Raw genomic sequence first — 18,541 nt, 5'->3', positions numbered from 1 at the left:
CGGAAGAGCTGAGCTTCTTTCTCTCCCAATCATCCAGCTTTTATGCTGTTGAAGAGCTACCTTAACTAAATGGTACATTGTTTTCCATTCATTAAAAGCAGTGGTTCTTAACCTCTTTAGACTTGAGGCACCCTTCTATAACTTTTGCAAATTGAGCAGTGCCCCATTTCAAAAAGCAATTTATTTATTATAGTGCTTGTCTGCTTGAAAAGGGGATGAGAAGGAGCAGCCAGCAGAGAAGAGCCTGAGCTGCAGTGAGTGGGGGGTGGAGGTGTGGCTGGAAGGGAAGAACCTGCATTTATCTTCTTCGCGGAGCCTGCACTTATCTTTCAGAGCTTCTCTCTTCCCAGGCAGCAACCTTCAGAGGCTGCCATGGCACCCCAGGGGTCCACACCACCCTGGCTGCAAATCACTACATAAGGCCTTATGCTGCCTTCCTCCTCCCTCCCACTGCAACTTCAGTGTCCTTTCCGTGTGCTGCCTGTGCTTGTCTATCAATGCCTCAGTTGTCCTCTTATTCACCTAACCCCTGCTCTTGCCCACTATCCTCTGTCTCTGTCAGTTTTTTTCCTCTCTAAGTTTTCCCATGCTTTTTAGAGGTAGTCTTCTTCCAGCTGTCATTTCGCTCTCAATTTTCCTTTGGAGTGAGGGAGGTTTTTCGCTGCTTTTTTTTCCTGTCTGCTCCAGACCTGTGGCATGAATTTCACTGTTTGCTGTCTTACTGTCTAATTGAAACTATAAGCTCCCTTTCTCCTTATGTGCTGGCAAAGTGCTTTGGCACTTTGATAATGGGGTTCCTAGCACTTCTGTTCACATGGCAGTTCCCCAGCTGAAGCTCTTCATTGGCCTGAAGGACTGGTGTAGTATATAAATGGTCATAAGGGGCTAAGAGCCTTGCTCTGGTACCTGTGCCTGTTATATAACAACCAGGTACATTCCCCTCCAAACTGATTTTTGGGTCCATATGGCTGTACAGAGTACCCCAACTGTCCCCGAAGAAATTGGAACTATTGATGCAATTAAATGTCTTGCAGCATCAGATCTGAAGATCCTTGGGTTTTGTTATCAGTAGATAACAGCTTTGGGCATGTCTATATGGTCTGCGAACCTGAGTAAGAAGAGTTTATTTTGCTTGAATGAAAAGCAGCCCTCGGAAACCAGCTCAGCAAATCTTTCTCCTATCCCCACACAGAGGACACTCTTTTGAGACTAAAGGTCAGATTCTACATTCTTGAAGTCAAGGGCAGATTTGATCGTGTTCTAAAGGAAGTTAAGGCTGAGGTTGACAACAGACCTGTGGATTGGTTTGAAGGGTGATAGAGAACCAATGTGAAGAGCAATTAGGTGCAAATGGGTGGGGCAGACAGGAAGGTCTCAGAAGCAATGAACAAAACTGTGGAGCAAGGGCCTCAGTATAACAGAACCCTGGTATTTGTGAGGGCTTCTGTGCTTTGCAACACAGACAGAGTGGGCTCGACTGCAGCTGCTTTTCAGGCCAAATTTCTGTTGATTACATTGTTTGAGGGAGGAGTGCCGGATTTGGAGTTTAAATTATTTAGGAAGGAAAATAATATAGATTATATTTCATATTTGCAGCAGAAGCCTCCAGACTCCAGCTTCATAAACATTTGTGACCAAATCCACCTGCCTTAGTTACCACTCAAGTCTGCAGCACACTGTCATTATTCAATGGGCAGTGCAGAGATTTTGCTAATCCTATTTTTTAATGAAACTTCCTGCAGATGAGGTTTCAAAAGCCACAGTGTGCATAATGTATGTTTTAGGAGTACAACTGAAACCAATGTATTGTGTGATTCTGGGGTGGTATTAAAGTTTGCACTCTGGACAAGCTGTCAATGCCATCATGGGTGTCCTGAGCCTGCCATTTACACAATGCTATCTGGAGAAAGGAAAATGGACTTGAAATTTCAAAATGATAGATATGTCTAACAAGTTTTCAGGTTTAATTTTGCATATAATCATGATGCAGGCTTGCTCTGGCTATAATGCCTAATGCCATAATACATCATGGTGCTTTTATTTAAAAACGTATTGTTACTTAAGGTTTGAAACCAGACTGTGAAAATGTGAAGCTTTTTTCCCCTGTTAACCATATACTGGTAATGAAAGAATGTTCTCGGAGAACTATCAGCTTGAGTGGTGGTGATGTGATGCTTGGGTGCCTTACTTCACCAGTAACATCCTAATTACATGTGGCACTGAACTGGTCCATTCTGTCTCGTTAGTATCTTTACTACTACTACTTAAGTGCCCCTTGCATTCTGGGGGCTGTCATGTAATATTTCAGACTTCAGATGTTGTTCCCAGAAAGCAGAAGTCTTCTGTTTTCCATTGTAAAGAGGAAATTTCTGTAGGGTCATTGCGCTATGTAATGATGAAAAAGCTTACTTTAGGGAAAGTGCAAATCTTACATTTAGAAGAGAAGGGATTTCAGAGATGGCTTCTGTGTCTTGTACTACCAACAGCTTTGACCTACTGTAACTCTGTGACCTCAGAGAAGAAACTGTCAGAGGCCCCAGAAATCTTGCCATACTGCACAGGACTGAATTGGCATCCTTTTTTATTTTCATTTTGGGTTAGTAGTAAGACTTACTGCTGTCTCACTGGTAGAAAACACAAGGTCCCTTTCCAGGCACCCAGTGAGCTTGCATTAAGACATTTTCCTTCTGAAGTATCTTGTGTTTGTATTCTTTTACACTTTCCTGCCTGTGCTCTGTATTTTCTGGCTTCTGATCCATTATGATGGTGCCAAGTGTCTATGTAATTTTAACAAGTACATAAATATCAAAACCACAGCACCAAAATTATAGCTGGGGTTTAGTGTGAGCCATTTAGCCCAGTCATATAATCTCTCATTTGCAAAGTTGGGAGGGGGGTGGGGGAGAGAGAGAGAGAGAGAGAGAGACGGAGAGAGACAGAGAGAATAACTCTTACTCTGTGTGTGTTGTATGTGTACACAATGTGCAAATATATATATATCAAAATGCACACAAAGTCATTGGGATAGTCATATATGCTTTATAAAATGACAGCTGGGAATGCAGATTTGCTTATTAGGCTTGCTAAGGATCTCATCTCAATTAATTTCCTTTCAGTACATTTAATTTACAAAGTGTTAGATTCATAACCAGTTTTTTACCAGCTTGAAAATTATCCTTTGGAAACCAAATGTTTTTTTAAAAATACCTTTTTTTAGAATGTGGCATCTTTAAAAGTGGGAAATCACTATTATAAGAAATGCACTGTTGAGCCTGAAGACAGATTAGCTGAAACAATCACAACTTGTTAGCTACAACTTCCTTTGTTTATCTTAGAGCATTAATTCTATTGCTGGTTTGTTTTTTTTTTTAATAAAGCAGCAGTGGAAAGCAGGAATAAACTTGTAATTTAAATAGGAACAGTAATATAAAAATAGATGTTGATGTGTAAGGAAGCTGGGGGTGTAAATTTGGAAACTAAATTAAAAGTTTACATAGAAAACCTGAATTTAAACATAGGCTAAGTACAGATGTATAAAAAGCCTGAGTGGGAAGCACTCTAAGTATCGCACTTTATTCAAAGCTCTAGAGATTAGGTCAGGACTGACCAGAACAGATGTGTGCTGTTTAGTGGTGGGGGCTCGGAGCCTGCCTGCAGTGGCCAAGGCCAGCAACTTGAGGGCGCTCTTGTATCCATGCCCCCCAGGCTCCCTAGACTGCCAAAGACTCATAAGCACAGCCAAATGTGCCAGGCAGCCAATCAGGGATGGCTTGCTCATGGGAGCAGCCCCTCATCCCCCACTGCTTTGTCAACGACAAGAATGAAAGAGAACCACAGAGAAGAAGGGCTGGAAGGGACCTCTGGGCTGGGCTGGGGATGCCTGCGGGCTGGGATCCAGGTGGCGGAGCCTGTCTGCTGAGTGCTAGTGGGGGCAGACTGGGAACTGGCACCTCTCTGGAGCTGCAATGGGGACTGGGGGCACCTGTCTTGGATCTGCTGAAGATTGGGGGCGGGGAGGGGTGCAGGGAAGGATTGCTTAGGGCCAGGCTGGACATACACATGCACGCGACACCTCTCTCTCCCGCACACGCACACCCCCCTCCCCCTCATACTCACTCCCCACAACGCTAGTGGCAGCAGTGGCAGCAGCTCTGCCCCATGCCCCCCTGCCCAATGGCCCTTATTGGGGCGAGACTGGAAACACTCCCCTCCCCCAGCCTCACTCTCTGTAGGGAGCCAGCAGCACTGGTGCCATACCATGACCGCACCAGGCTCTGTGCATATAGGCAGCCACCACTTACTCTGCCTGTCCTTCCCTGCCCTGCCGCTACCATCTGCTGAGTGGCCTGATTCTTCCATCTGTGGAGCACCCCTGCCCTGCCTAGTAACACTGTATAGTGAAAGAAAAATACAGAGTTATAGACACTGTCCCCCTTCCTTCCCGTCCTCCCTGTCCTGTGGCTGACAGCTTGGAGTTCCTGTATGTCTCCGGTGCAAGGTGGAGGAGTGGGGGAGCCCACTAAGTCACCTGGGATGCTGGCAGAATACAACCTACCATAACTCATGATGGGATGTGGTACAGATATTCTCTAAAGCACTCTAACCTAAAGCACTTTAGTCTTTTATACCACATACATCTAGGGTTAACTTAGAGTGGGATCCGCCATTTTTAAAACACTCTATGTTCTGTGAACATCTGTTCTGTTACAGCTGTAAAGTGCTTTCTGTGTGTATAACACGCATTGTGTACTTTCTGTACCTAGTAATAAATACTAAATTCTTTGAATTCTTGAGATTAAATTTAGTGTTATTTTTGGCACCCACGCAACTTCTCACATTGTGGTTGCTCATGTACTGCATATGATTTAAAATATATTAGTTTTTAAGTCTTCCAACTTTGCAAAACTGTCCTGACTATAGGCAAGTAATGCTGTTGCTGTTGACAAGTCCTCTGCCAAGGCTTTTAAGAGCCTACTACTTCTGCCTCTCCAAGGTAAAATGCATCCCCTTCTGAAGAGCCACTTACAAGGGGAGGGAATACAAGGATTATGTAGGGAGAAGGACTGTAGAGATGACATGTTTGAGACAGTGAAGTCATGGAACTAATGCAAAGTAAAGTAGAAGTAGGAATAAAAGAAAAAAATTATAGGCCTGGCTTTTACACAAGTGAGGCATAATCATCAGTTTATTTCCCCATCTTTGTTCCATGTATCTAATTAAATTTAGCAGAGCAGCATTCTTTTGTTCTCCAACAAATTGTTTTCTACTTCTTGAATTACTTCCTGCTAATTTTTGTGGCTGACTAGTGACGTTAATGGCTGTGAGAAAATATTATAGTGTCCCTGTAAAGAATGTTCTTATACCTACCTATAGGAACAGAAGAAAGGTATTACCGTCTCTTAAGATGCATTTAGTACTAAGTGGGATTGCAGGCAACCAGATCCATGGGGCAGCTTGATCTGCTTCAATCCTTCGATAAGCAGAAGGCATAGGGGTCTTGGTAAGACCAGTTTGATTCCACCTTTTATCCTATCTATGGTCTTCCCAGCTTAGTAGGCTAGTTACAAGAACATAGGACTTTCAGATCCCTCTGGTATCATCACATCCATGCCCTTGGTAATCAAGACAATATTACTCCATTCATAAATATATTTAGTTCCATCTTAAAGCTAGTGTCTTGTTTTTTTCTGTTAATACAATTTCTTATTTGTCCAAATTTATTTGGGCACGTGGAGTTGACTCTACATTGTTTATGATACTTTTATGCTTGCCAGGAATCAGAGATTTTCTAAATACAATGAAGCCCTAGAATTAAGGGGCTTCAGGTTTGCTGTTTGAGAACCTTACTCCTGTAATGATCTTGTTTGTAACTGAGGGCAGGTGACTGGGTAGCAGCTTCTGGATTGCCTTTAGGGGAAAGGTCAACATAAAGAGGCACTACCAAAGCTGGTGACTGGTTGCGCTGCTGCTGGTGGTGCTGCAGCTAGTGATGACCAGGGTGTGCAGCTTCCCTGTTGTCCTTTTGTAATGGTGAGAAACCTAATTCTAATTTCTGTATTAAATTTATGTGCAGCCAGGTTATATCCATTTGATCTTGTGCCAACATTGTTTACTAGCTCCAGTGGCTCTTTTCCCTCCCTGATGTTTACTCCCCTGGCATATTTACAAAGAACAGTTGTTTTTCCTCTCAGCCATATTTTGCTCTTTTGGTTTCCTCTTATAGGACAGACTCTGCATTATCCTGATCATCCAATAGCCCTTCTCCTTGAATAGCTTGAATGATTTTTTGTTTTTAAAATTTTCATAGTGTTTCACTATCTAATTTGGTTTTATAGGATACCAAGCACCATGATAACTACACTGGAATACTGTAAGGAATGACCAGGGCTGCCATCCATGTCAGTTTTTTATGTAGTTTTCCTGCTTCTTTCTAGGTAGGCTTGTAGGACACAAAAAAACCTTGTGGTGATTTTTAAATTGGTTCAACAACATCACAGTATAATTGTCCACCATGATTTATGCTTTGATGCACTGGATAAGTCCCATAGGACAAACTTGTGAAGGTAGTTGTTGCATTTCTCCATGTTGAAGGCCCATTTCAGTGGCAATGATTGAATATGCTGTTGTCTTTTCATAGTCTATATAATTTCAGTGTAATGAAATTCTGCTTGAATACTAACGTGATTACTTTGTCACCCACTTAAGAAGGTTCAGATCCTGAATTATTAATTTGCAAACATGTTACACTTTACCTTCATTGACTCCTTGCTTATTATTTTAAGGGTGGGGGGACCTGCTAATCCAGCCTGGTGCTCTGAGAGAAAATTTAATTACCAAAGTTTACCATTTAACAAATGAAATTTATTCTTCTGCAGAGAGCCACCATGAACACTATGCAGTGTTTAAGACTCTAGTTTGAATGAAACAGAATCCAAGTGCTGGAATGGCTTTTTTGCACTGGCCCACAGCATAAGGGTAACTTTCACCTTAAAAGAAAAGATCTGATTAAACAGAAGAGAGAGAGAATCCAATCTGCTTCATCACCCAATCCTCTTTGTTAATTTATTTGGACAAGTGTAGCTGGGTTTTAATTATTTATGAGAATATCTTCAAGCATGCCAGTAAACATAATGTGGTAGGTTTTCTAAAAATAATGAAGCCCAAGTAATATTAGACTTCACTCCTGAAGTAAATTACATCACTGCTGAGAAGAGAGACGAAGCCCTTGGGGTGTGGGGTGAGATTTTTTTTTTATATGTGTGGATTAGCAAAGTGAGAATTAACAGGCTTTTATTTATAGAGGTCGGTTCTGATTAGTCTCCCATCAGAATTTCTACCTTTTCAAAGCTGGACTTACTTTGTTTGCCTTTGCCTAGTAGTTTTCGAATCAGTAATTTTTCTTTTTAACCAATTTTTAAAAATATATATTCTGAATGCAGCCTTTCAGGTGTTTCATTTTGTGATGCCAATTTATTGATTGTGTGACTGATATCTTTTCGCTGTTTAATAAACTTCCTTGTGGCCTTGACCAAGTCACAGAGCTTCTCTGTATCTCAGTTTTCCATATGTGAAATGAAGATAAATAGTATTGTATTTACTCAAATACAAGGTAAGTTGTTTTTTTTTTTCCCCTCCTCAATCAGCATGAAGGAAATAATCGCTCATCTTACATTTGCATACAGGAGGCCTCACTATATACACTGTCCATCATTAAGCTGCTGTTAAAAGCAGTTTGTGTTCAGTAATGGAAAGCAACTATGAAATGGGTTAAATATAGCCAACACTGATCATGGCTATAAAACATGTGGCTGATATTGGGCAAACATACTGATGGGAAATTAACAGAAGAATAGGTTAGTTTAGCCAACCTGAATAAGATATATGGCAGTCCATTGAATACTTTTCAAGCTCCTCTTCATTCCCACAGCTGAGCTGCACCTTTCTTTTCTTTTCCATTTCCAATGATTCTTTTTTTCCCATTTGCTTTAAATGTCTGACAAACATCAGCAAACAGGGACCCAGAATCCCTCCATTGCCCCCTGTCTTAGCCTGTCACATATGATTAGTGTGGCCCTGCCCTCCATGAGGTGGAGCTGGACCAGATTGTTATGCACCTCATCTGCATATAAAATTTTGGAGGATTCCAAGACTCAAGACAAGAACACCCAGTTACAGTTATGTGGGGGAGGATCCTTTGTGTGGATATACGGAGTACATGCACATACTGAGCAGTGTTGAGCTGTGGGATCACCTTGGCTTGTAATGCTGTTGACTCTGCTGGGGGGCCAGACCGATGAACCAGTAAATCATGAGCCTTTTGGCTATAGACTAATATAATGCATTGTTTGTACTGTATACAAGTAGGTATAAAAGTGCTTCTCAAATGTGTGTTTATGGAGTGCCTGTGCTAAAACTTGCAGTAGTTTTAAAAAAACCCTTAAAACACATCAGTTCTGGATGAATTAAGTCTATAGGTTTGAAATTACTATAGGTATTTTTTTTTTCAAGGTCATTGTTTTCAAATTTGCCACTTCCATGTGCTCAGGGTGAGCAAAGTCTGACAGTAAGGGGTGCAGGATCTGTAGGGGGAAGAAGTTATGGGAGTCAGAGGTCAAGTGAGCTACCTGCTCTCTCAGATTTATTTTGCCTGGAAAATTATAACAAATTAATAAATGTTCCATATGTAGAATCTAATTATTGGGGGATCATCTTATATTCAGGTAAATACAGTAATAGGGGACAAATAGTGTTGTAAAAGTAGTAGGTAATTAAAGATTGTAATGGCCTGAGATGCAAGATTCCTTGGCTAAAACACACCTCCTGGAAAGACATCTAGTCATCACCTGAAGACATCAAAAGGCTGAGCAACCAACCACTTACCTTGGCACTTGGTTCCCATGTTTAATTTCCCTGAATGTTAAAAAATAGCCTTATTTCCAACTGGAAGTTGTTTAGCTTTAGCTTTCAGTCTTTCTGCATAATTTTAAAGAGCTCTTTATTGCCCAGGATTTTCTCCCCAGGAAAGTACTTAGACAGTAATTAAGACCCCTCTTCATTCCCTTTTTGAGCATGGGAAGTTCCCCCTAGATTTTCATGTTGAGCTGCATTTCCCTTATGAATCCTAAATCTTATCCAAGTCTCTGCTTGCGAAAAATCAGTGCCCCATTTTGTAGGCATGGTTTTCAGGCCTGGTCCAAGATGTGGATATGTAACTTTTTAAATTTGGCTAGACTGAAGTACCATTTTCTTTGATTGGGATCAGTTTATCAAACAATCCAGATCTCTCCAGACTTCAGGACTGCCCTGAGTTCATAATTTACTGTTTCCCCAGTGTTTGGGTCACTGACAAAATGTTATCAGCAGTGATTCCAAATTATTGAGGAAAAAGGTGGATAGCATCAGATTTAGTGCTGACTCTTATGAAACTCCACTGGACACAATCTCCTTTGATAGAAGTCTGCCGTCCAGCATGTTGTACCCCCCCCCCCCCCCACACACACACTTTTTGGAATCAGTTCACCAGTTCTTAATCTATTTCGCATGTACTTTATTGATTCAGGTGATCTCTAATACAGCAGGAGTTATATCTATAACCAAGTACACAAGGTATAGATTTGCTGATGAAAAAGTGCCAATGACTGTGCCACCAGAAATCTTATACACTCCTATTCCCCTGACCTAGAAGACTGTACACCATGATATCTGGTTTCTTGCATGATATCTACTTATTAGGGCTCTGCAAAATGCAACCATTCTGTTTCAACTTGCATTTCGATGGAACAGCGTTTCATTTCAAATTTCATTTTGATTTGAAACTGCTGTTCTGTTTTCTTTCGTCAAAACAAGTTTCGCTGTTTTGATGGTGTTTCGCTGTTTCGCCCGTAGGCTATAATGGGGAAGCTCGAAACAGCCTATAACTTTGTAATTTTTGGCCTGATTTGGACGAAACTTGCAGAAATGGTAGCCCCTTCTGAGGGCATGAAGCCTGTGAAGTTTCAAGGAGATAGGTGCAGGGGTTTCAGGGAAACTGCACCTCAAAGTCTTGAAAGCAAAAAGCTCATGTCATGTGTATGTGTTAAGCCACAGTGGGGTCAAAACTACAGGCATGCTAGCCCCTGCTGCTGCCACGAAGCCTGCCAGCTGTCAAGGAGATAGGTGGAGGGGGAGTCTGGGTTCTGGGGCCCTGCACCCCTAGCTGCTGACAGGCAAAACTAATGACATGGGTGACACTGTGTGTGTGTTAAGGTGTGCCCTCACTCAACTGATATCAAGGCAGAAAGCAGGACAGTTCAGACCAATGCTGCCTTTTGTGCAGATTTTCCATCCCTCCCCCAGAGCACTGGGATTGGAAAGGACCTCAGGAAAGGATGACAGTCACTGGCCAGCAACACAGTCAATAATGAGAGTACTCCTTCCTCCCTGCTTCCCCCTCCCTCTTCTTACTTTAGTTTCTGTTTCACTGCAGGCAAGCCCAGCTTGAGCTTCGAAACGCAAAACATTTTGAAAATTTCAAAACATTTCGACTTGCCTCATTTCGTTTCGAGGCTGTCTTGAAGCTCTCTGTTTTGTTTTGATTTTGCTGTTTCGAGCTCAAAATGAGTCAAAACAGCGTCAAAACAAAACTGCCGGTGAAATTTTGCACAGCTCTACTACCTATCTGTATTGTGTTATGCTACTCCTCTACACTGTCTGGCTTTCATTTTTCTGAGTTGGCAGGTTATTAGGATCATCAGAATTCCTCACTTGAGAATACCCTATTTACTGCTGACGTGTAAGCTTTAGCCTCTCTGATTATTTTTGGTTCCTAATCTCATTACTTAAACACTTCTATACTGAACAATCTGAGTCACTTATCAGCCCATAAGGCTACATTATTCCAATCACTTTTATACGTGCTTTTGTCATCTGCTGGTGGGAACTACCTTTGTGCTTTTAATCCCCATGGCCGCAGGTTTTGCCATATTTCATGAGCATGTCAAGGTCCCCTGGCTTTCCCCATGTCCTTTTTTCTCATGTACTTGTATGGGTGGTTATTGCTATTTTCATAGATTAAAAGGTTCACTTGTGTTTTGCCTACCTCCTGTGCTGACGTTTTTTCCAACTGCTATTTCTGGTTTTCGTAATTTGGCACTAGTTTTGAGTCTGCGTTCTTGCCATCTCCTTCTGAAGTGATATTTAGTTGCTCACCAGATAGTTTCTTTCTCTAAACTATGGCATGAACACTGTTACCCAGATGTGCTTTTCTTTTAACAGTATTTCTGTTATTATGCCTAGCATTCATTATGAACTGGCAGCCAGCTTTATGCATAAAATATTTTTCCCATGAATACCCTCTATTTCCCCTTTGTTAAGTTTATTTTCCTCTCAGTGCATGGGGACAAATTACATGCATAACTTCCATTAATGTTAATGGGAACTGCATGTGTAAATCACCCATGTGTCGGAAGGAGAATAGGCCTCTGTCTCTCTCTTTTTTACATTACATCCTATTGGATTTTGCTCAGGATTTTCCCCTTGTTCTGTTTGAGATCCCCCCCCTGTTTGTGGGTTTTCCCCTTTGGTTTTTGGATCCCCCCCCCCCCCCCCCCCGGTACACACACAAAATAAGAAAGTTACAAGAAATTATGGGATATGAGTTACAGTACACTGACCAGATATCAAAATCTATATTGAAAAATGGATTGGCTGAAGCAAGAACAGGTAAAATACAGACACCCGCTAAGGAGGGCTGCTGAAAGCAAGCTGTGCCATGAATAATTAGAGGCAACATAAAGTGGTAGCATAATTTGTTTTCCCAGTTACCTCGTGACTTGGACTCTTCTCACTTAAATCAGCTGTACAGCAGATAACTGCATTAGTTTCCAGGGCTATTCCTGAATCACAGGGCACATCTACATGAGCCGCTTTAGCTTAAATTTAAGGCACATTAAGGCGTGCGTCCTTTGTGCTATTGGACCCAGTGTTTGAAGTCTCCTGCTAAAGAGGTGCATATCTCGGGAGGCACAATGCATGTCAAACCTATATATTAAACTTAGTATTTTTACCTCAGAAAGGATGTGGTTTTATCAGTGTGCTGCCTTATGAGTAGGACAGGAGACAGAACCATGATAGAAAAGAAACTTCATGACAGTTAATCCATTTGGCCCAGTTAGCCCATTTAGCATGTTAAAGAATGATGTATTGTAGAGGCAACGGATTTGATAGCCAAGTGGTCAAGTTGTCTTGCTACATCTCCAGGGGCACCATTTCCATCCTTTTTTTGAACTCACTACCAGCTGGCTCAGCAGTAAATGGCTACTTGGTTATTCAGGCTGGAGGAGCAGGTGGGAGGTGGTTAAAGGTGGCTGGATGTGATACTAGCTCCATCACTTCCTTGTGTGGCATTGGCTGTAGAACCTGATGTCCCTCAACCACATAAGCCCAGGGGGCTACTAATTTCAAGAAAACCTTTTTTGATTGTGGAGGGTAACGGTGTTTAATATAAAGGAAGAGATAGTACCTTAGTGCCAAACCCAAAAAGGTAATTGGGTTCTTTAGTCCTGCTTATAGACACCTGGACCCCCACTGGCTTCAGTGACAGTCAAATGGGAGTTTAGGTCCCTGAATTGCAGTTAGGCCCCTATATACCTTCTCAGATCCAGCCCTTGGTTCCTAATCGTTAAGCACTGCCACTTGATGAAAGCTGTCAGCCACATCTGAATGTAGAACAGTGAACACTGAGAGCTTGAGCCTATGGCAAAACTACCTTGGCCTTCAGTAGAGCAGGATCTGTCCACAAGTGTTGGCTTTTTATGAAGTAATAATAATACTAATAATTCATGTAGCATCCAAATAGGCACTGTAAAGACAAATAAGGGAATGTCTCTGCACTAAGGAACTAAAGAGTGTATTTAATATGAATTCTAATGATACTATTTATGTGCTTAAAGTTAAGCTCATACTTAGATGTTTGCAGGATGTGGTCCTATACTTTTGTGCAGGGCTTTACTGAGTGGGTACCTAAGCTTTGTGATGGGTCCCGCCCTAGACAGATATTTCATTCCAATTAAGGGGTCAGTATAAAAATAGAAGTATCGTTTATGGTAATTCTCACAAGTAGCATTCAGTGGGTATGTCTACACGTGTGCCCAACTGTACAGTTACAGTTCTCACCCACCAATGCTGCATTGCCATAGCGACGAGCTACATCGCCAATCTCATGTAGATGCGCCCAGTATTCATTTTTAGGTGAGATAAATAATTGTAGTGACCATTTATCAATTGTATTTTGGCACTTTATTATGATTTTTTATTTTGTCTATTATGCTAAATTCAGTTCTGGCACAAGGAACTTCAACTACCATGGAAATCTCTGAATCAGATTTAATACCTTTAAAACCATTTATTTATAAAATAGGTAGAAATCAGTTATGCATGGCCTGATTCTGCTCTTATACTTTGGTTTGGTGTGCTTCTCTTGACTTCACTGGCCTTTCCAACTTAAATCCGAGTAAGTTAACAAAGAATTTGGTGTAGTGATGATATTTCTCATTACAAGATGTGATCCTTATATTTTACTCTAATAAGGAAATTGGAAGTGTAGTACAAGACAAACTGAAACAAATGGTACTGTATGTATAGCTGATTTTAAGCAACTCTTCTATTTTTCTTAGGGGTTTAAAATAGTAACCATCCCTGCTACATTACAAACTGTAAATAATAATAATTCTATCTAAATTGTACGTAGTCTGTATATTTTTAATTAATAGTGTTCACACAACCTCATTATAGATGGAAAAATAAATTCTATGAGATCATGTTGTTTTTGCTATGAAAATATCAAATTTAACCAGTTGTCTTCAGTGAACACTTTGTTATATAGAATCTTTATAGAAAACGGTCACTTGGGAAGCAATTATTAATAATTACAGAATCCTTCATCACTCCTTTTGATCTTCTGGAAGCATGGATCTTCATTCCTAATATTAATGTTGCTGACAGTACAGCACAGTTCAGCAATTGCTTTGATGCCCATAAGAACAAAGGAGCTTTTTAAAAATATTCAATTCAGCAATTACTGTCACAGCCCTACTCTTCAAATGCAGTTGTTTGTGTTTTTTGCAATTAATGATTTCATATTACCCTCATAAGTTAACATTGGTTTCTCAATCCCTTGCAGTTTTCAAATGAGAATTGCTCCAGTAATGAAAGGTGTTTGTGGTGTGTGTGTGTGAGATGTGTACAATTACTTTTGAAGCATAGACCAGATAATAGCTCGGTCACTTCCTGCCCCAGGCAGGGGATATCTGGCAAGCATATATTGTAGTCTACCAATAGCACTGCCATCCCCACAAAACTAATTTTTCCTGGGGCTCTGGATAATTTGTCTTATTTAATGAAAGCACAGTCATTTCACAAGCTACATACAGAATAATTCTGGAAACTTGCATAATAGCAAACACATGCCATTTTTTTAATGTGGAAAGAAAGTTCATTCACTGGGTTATGAATAGTTTTCAGTTTAACTTGAAATTGGATTGAAATATGAAGAGGAAAAGGAAGCCTAGGATGGGGCAAAAGCAGCTCCCTTCTTTACAGCCTGGGCTTGTGCACAGGGGTATTTCAAAGAAGCCTTGGAATTAGGAAGGCAAAATCTTTCTTTATGCACTGTTCACTCTGCTTGTGCTTATCATGTCCTTCCCTGTATGCTGTGCTTGTCTTGTCTATATAGATACCATGGTCTTTGGGGTAGGGACCATCTACTGTGCCTTGTGTGGTGCCTGACACATGGGCCCCCATCTTGGGCACCACTGTAACAGTATAATAAAAGTGTCTGCTGACTTTCAGTAAACAAGCTCTGTGCCTGCTATGATCTTTCCTCAACTGGTAGATTTGGCACGCTGCCTCTTCAGTCCCAGCCATCCTTGAGTCTATCTGCAGCCCCAAAGAGCGCTTGCTGAAGTGCTGAAAGCCATTGTTCTACAGGACACACAGAATAAATGTTGCCTCTTCACATCCATATTGCGGGATTGGTGAGCCATATTGTTTTTCCTGGATTTACTATGGATAGAGAAGGATTAACCCCTAAGTATATCATCTGCTTCTAGATTAAATTACTTGGTGCATGTATGTATCTATGTATGTGTGTATTTCCATAGATGCATGACTGTATCCTAAGAAACTAGGGCTCATGAAAATCCTGTTATTGTTTCCAGTAATGGAGGAGTTTGGTTTTGTTTTATATTGAAAGCATTTTGTTAGCTTGTTACCCTATGTCCTGTGCATGATTATATGTATAATGTCTGAAGGCTTTTTATTAATTTTAAGAGTCAAGTTTGTAGTTCGTGTGTAGAGCAAACTTGTAGGCTAGCTTAGCGTAGTACCATATACAAACAGAAGATATGCCTTACGGGATTGGACTGTCCTGTATCAGTTCTGGTATCCTGTCTGTCTTTGACAGTACCTGGTCTCTGATTCTTCACCCTGATCTCTTCTACTTTTCACCCTGTACCAGGATACACTAAACAATTTAGTTGAACCTACTGGCATGGAAAGGCAGTGTTCCTGCATGACTGTTGTTGTGATCGGCTTATGCCCTAGAGCTCACTGGCTGGATTTCCCATATCTTAGTATGAATAGCTATAATTGTTCATTCAGTCATCCAGCCTGCTTTATCATCCAACCTCAGCTTGAGACAGAAGCTAGTTAGTGGTGTGACTTACAATGCTAAGAGATTTGTGTATGGGCCAGAGGCTGTCCTGTGTATATGTCACAGATAAAGTATGCAAGAAAGACAGCCAGTTGCTTTTGCGTACTGACTGTACTTAGATTTAGGTCATCAGAACAACAGGCCTGCCCCTGGCATGTAGCTGATACAAATTAGCTCAAGTTTGTACAAAGCAGTCTTGAAGTTTGCTTTGAATTTCCCTGAACCTGGTGCAGTCTGTTTAAGATCAGTTTCTGGGTGCCAAGCTATTAGCACCATAGCTTCTCTACATTATGCCAGGTCCACAGGGTTGAAGCCACAGCTGAAGTTCATCTTAGCAGGAGTGTCTTCTAGCTACACTGTTTTACCCCATTATGCTAGAGAGAGGAAATAGGAAAGAGACCTATTCCACCTCTATGGCAGGGGGATCAACCTTAATGGGGGTGATCTGTGGTTGGTTCAACTGGTATTGGGTTGGATACTTCTGGTAGTCTGAAGCATCATAGTATCTAAATGAATAGCCACTCATATTCTGGTCCTCTCTGAATACAACTGTTCAGCAGCCTTTGCACCAAAAATCTCTTTTGAAAAGTGAGTGAAATACAAGGTCAGCAAAGGGTACATATGTCTTCAGGCTGAATTCTGAAAATATGTATGTGTCTAATGCCGACAAAAAACTAGTAAAAGATTTGCATATTCAAGGATTTCAGGACTTGACTGAGTACTTTTGTGCTTGAATGTACTTTCTCATCCTTTTAAGGCCTTTATTGCTTGATCTGATCCTGGCCAATTGGGAGGACCTAGTGAGCGATCTGCAGATCAAGGGGAAGCTTGGTGACAGTGACCATGAATTGGTCACTTTCTTAGTTCACCGAAGAGCTGGCAAACCCCTCAGTAAAGCAGAAGTCCTAACTTTGGGAAGGCTGACTTCTGCAAACTGAGAGAATTGGTCAGTCAGGCAATTAGAGGCCATACCCCCCTCCCCCCAGCCACTGGTGGCATCAGCAGCAGGGATGGCCCTGTCAGGGGAAAGGACGCCCCCCCCCCCCCCCCCCCCCCCCCCCGAAAAGGGAATACACAAGGAATGGTCATTTCTTAAAAACAAAATCCTTGAAGCTCAGGGCAAAGCCATACCATCTCACAAGAAATGCATTCAACAGGCAAGGAAGCCGCCATAGCTGAATAAGGAACTCTTGGACCTTATTAAGCTCAAAAGAGTAGCCTACACCAGCTGGAAAACAGGAAGCATTACCAAAGAGGATTACTTGGCACTCGCCTGCACCTGTAGAGGGCAGTTGAGAAAAGCCAAGGCGCAAACTGAACATAGGCTAGCTACGGGAGTCAAGGACAACAAAAAGTCCTTCAGATATGTGGGAAGTCAGAAAAAGAACAAAGATAGCACTGGGCCCCTGAGAGATCCAATGGGGCAACTGACTTCTGATGCCCAAGAAAGGGCCAATCTCCTAAGTGACCTTTTTGCATCAGTTTGTCACCCTCCCAGGAGGATCGCACTGTCAGAAATGGCACAGACCAATCCAGGAGCGGGTGACAGGCCTAAAATCGATGTGGATCAGGTGAGGGAATACCTTGAGAAACTGGACACTCACAAGTCCCTGAGCCCAAACAGAATGCACCCGAGAATCTTGAAGGAGCTGGCAGACATTGCACCCCCTTTGGCAGAGATATTTGAAAAATTGTGGCGCTCGGGCAAGGTCCCAGATGGCTGGAAAAGAGCCATCGAGGTCCCTATCTATAAGAAAGGAAAAGGGATGACCTAGGGAACTATAGATTAATCAGTCTTACGTCCGTCCCTGGAAAAATCCTTGAGAAAATTGTCAAGGGATTCATCAACACCAGACTGAGAGAAGGCAAGCTTCTGAATGCCAGCCAACATAGCTTTGTGACTGGCAGGTCATGCCTGACCAACTTCATCTCCTTCTATGACCAGGTAACATGTGCCCTGGGCAAGGGAGATGATGTGGATATCATATACCTGGACTTCAAGAAGGCCTTTGACCTAGTTCCCCATGATGTCCTCATGCTTAAGCTGGGGAACTGCGGCCTTGATCATCATATGGTCCAATGGCTAGGCACCTGGCTACGAAGTTAGACCCAAGGAGTACTAGTTGAAGGGTGCAAATCTACTGGTCACCCTGTGCCATGTTGAGTCCCTCAGGTCTTGGTACTTGGGCCAGTACTCTTTAACATTTTCATCAAGGATCTGGATTTATGAGTCAGATGTGAACTGGCCAAATTTGCGGATGATACTAAATTATGGAGGAGGGCGGTCACACCACAGGACAGGCTGGGGATATAGACTGATTTGGACATGCTCTCAAGGTGGGCCGACCAAAACCTAGTGGCCTTCAATGGAGAGAAGCGTAAGGTGCTGTACCTTAGTAGGAATAACCTCCAACATACTTACAGGCTTGGCAGTGCTATACTTGCTAGCACCACGACCGAAAGGGACTTGGGGATCTTGATTGACCACAAGATGAATATGAACCACCAATGTGATACTGTGGCTGGCAGAGCTGACCAAACTCTGGTGTGTATCCACTGATGCATCTCAAACAAAACCAAGGAAGTCATCCTCTCACTTTGCTTGACCCTGCTGAGACCATAGCTGGAATACTGCATCCAATATTGGGCCCCCCATTTCAGGAGAGATGTGGAGAAGCTTGAGAGAGTCCAGAGGAGAGCTACCCATATGATCCAAGGCCTGGAGGGAAGGCCGTACGAGAAGAGGCTGAGGAACTTGGGACTCTTAAGTCTGTAGAAGAGAAGGCTCAGGGGGGACTTGGTGGCAGCCTACAATTACATAAGAGGGGTACATCAAGACCTGGGAAAACAGCT

The 18,541-nt window shown here is 42.1% G+C and overlaps 1 protein-coding gene across 1 annotated transcript in view; it reads left to right on the top strand.

The window, feature by feature from the left end:
* Positions 1-18,541, top strand: part of LHFPL6 (LHFPL tetraspan subfamily member 6) — a 236,163-nt gene that overhangs the window by 43,029 nt on the left and 174,593 nt on the right. The gene's annotated exons all lie outside the window — the stretch shown is intronic.

The sequence above is a fragment of the Alligator sinensis genome, unplaced genomic scaffold (genome assembly GCF_000455745.1).
Source record: "Alligator sinensis unplaced genomic scaffold, ASM45574v1 scaffold1031_1, whole genome shotgun sequence".
In the NCBI taxonomy this organism is placed as follows: domain Eukaryota; kingdom Metazoa; phylum Chordata; order Crocodylia; family Alligatoridae; genus Alligator; species Alligator sinensis.
Note: the sequence above shows the minus strand (reverse complement) of the source record. Positions and strands in the feature narration are given on the sequence as shown.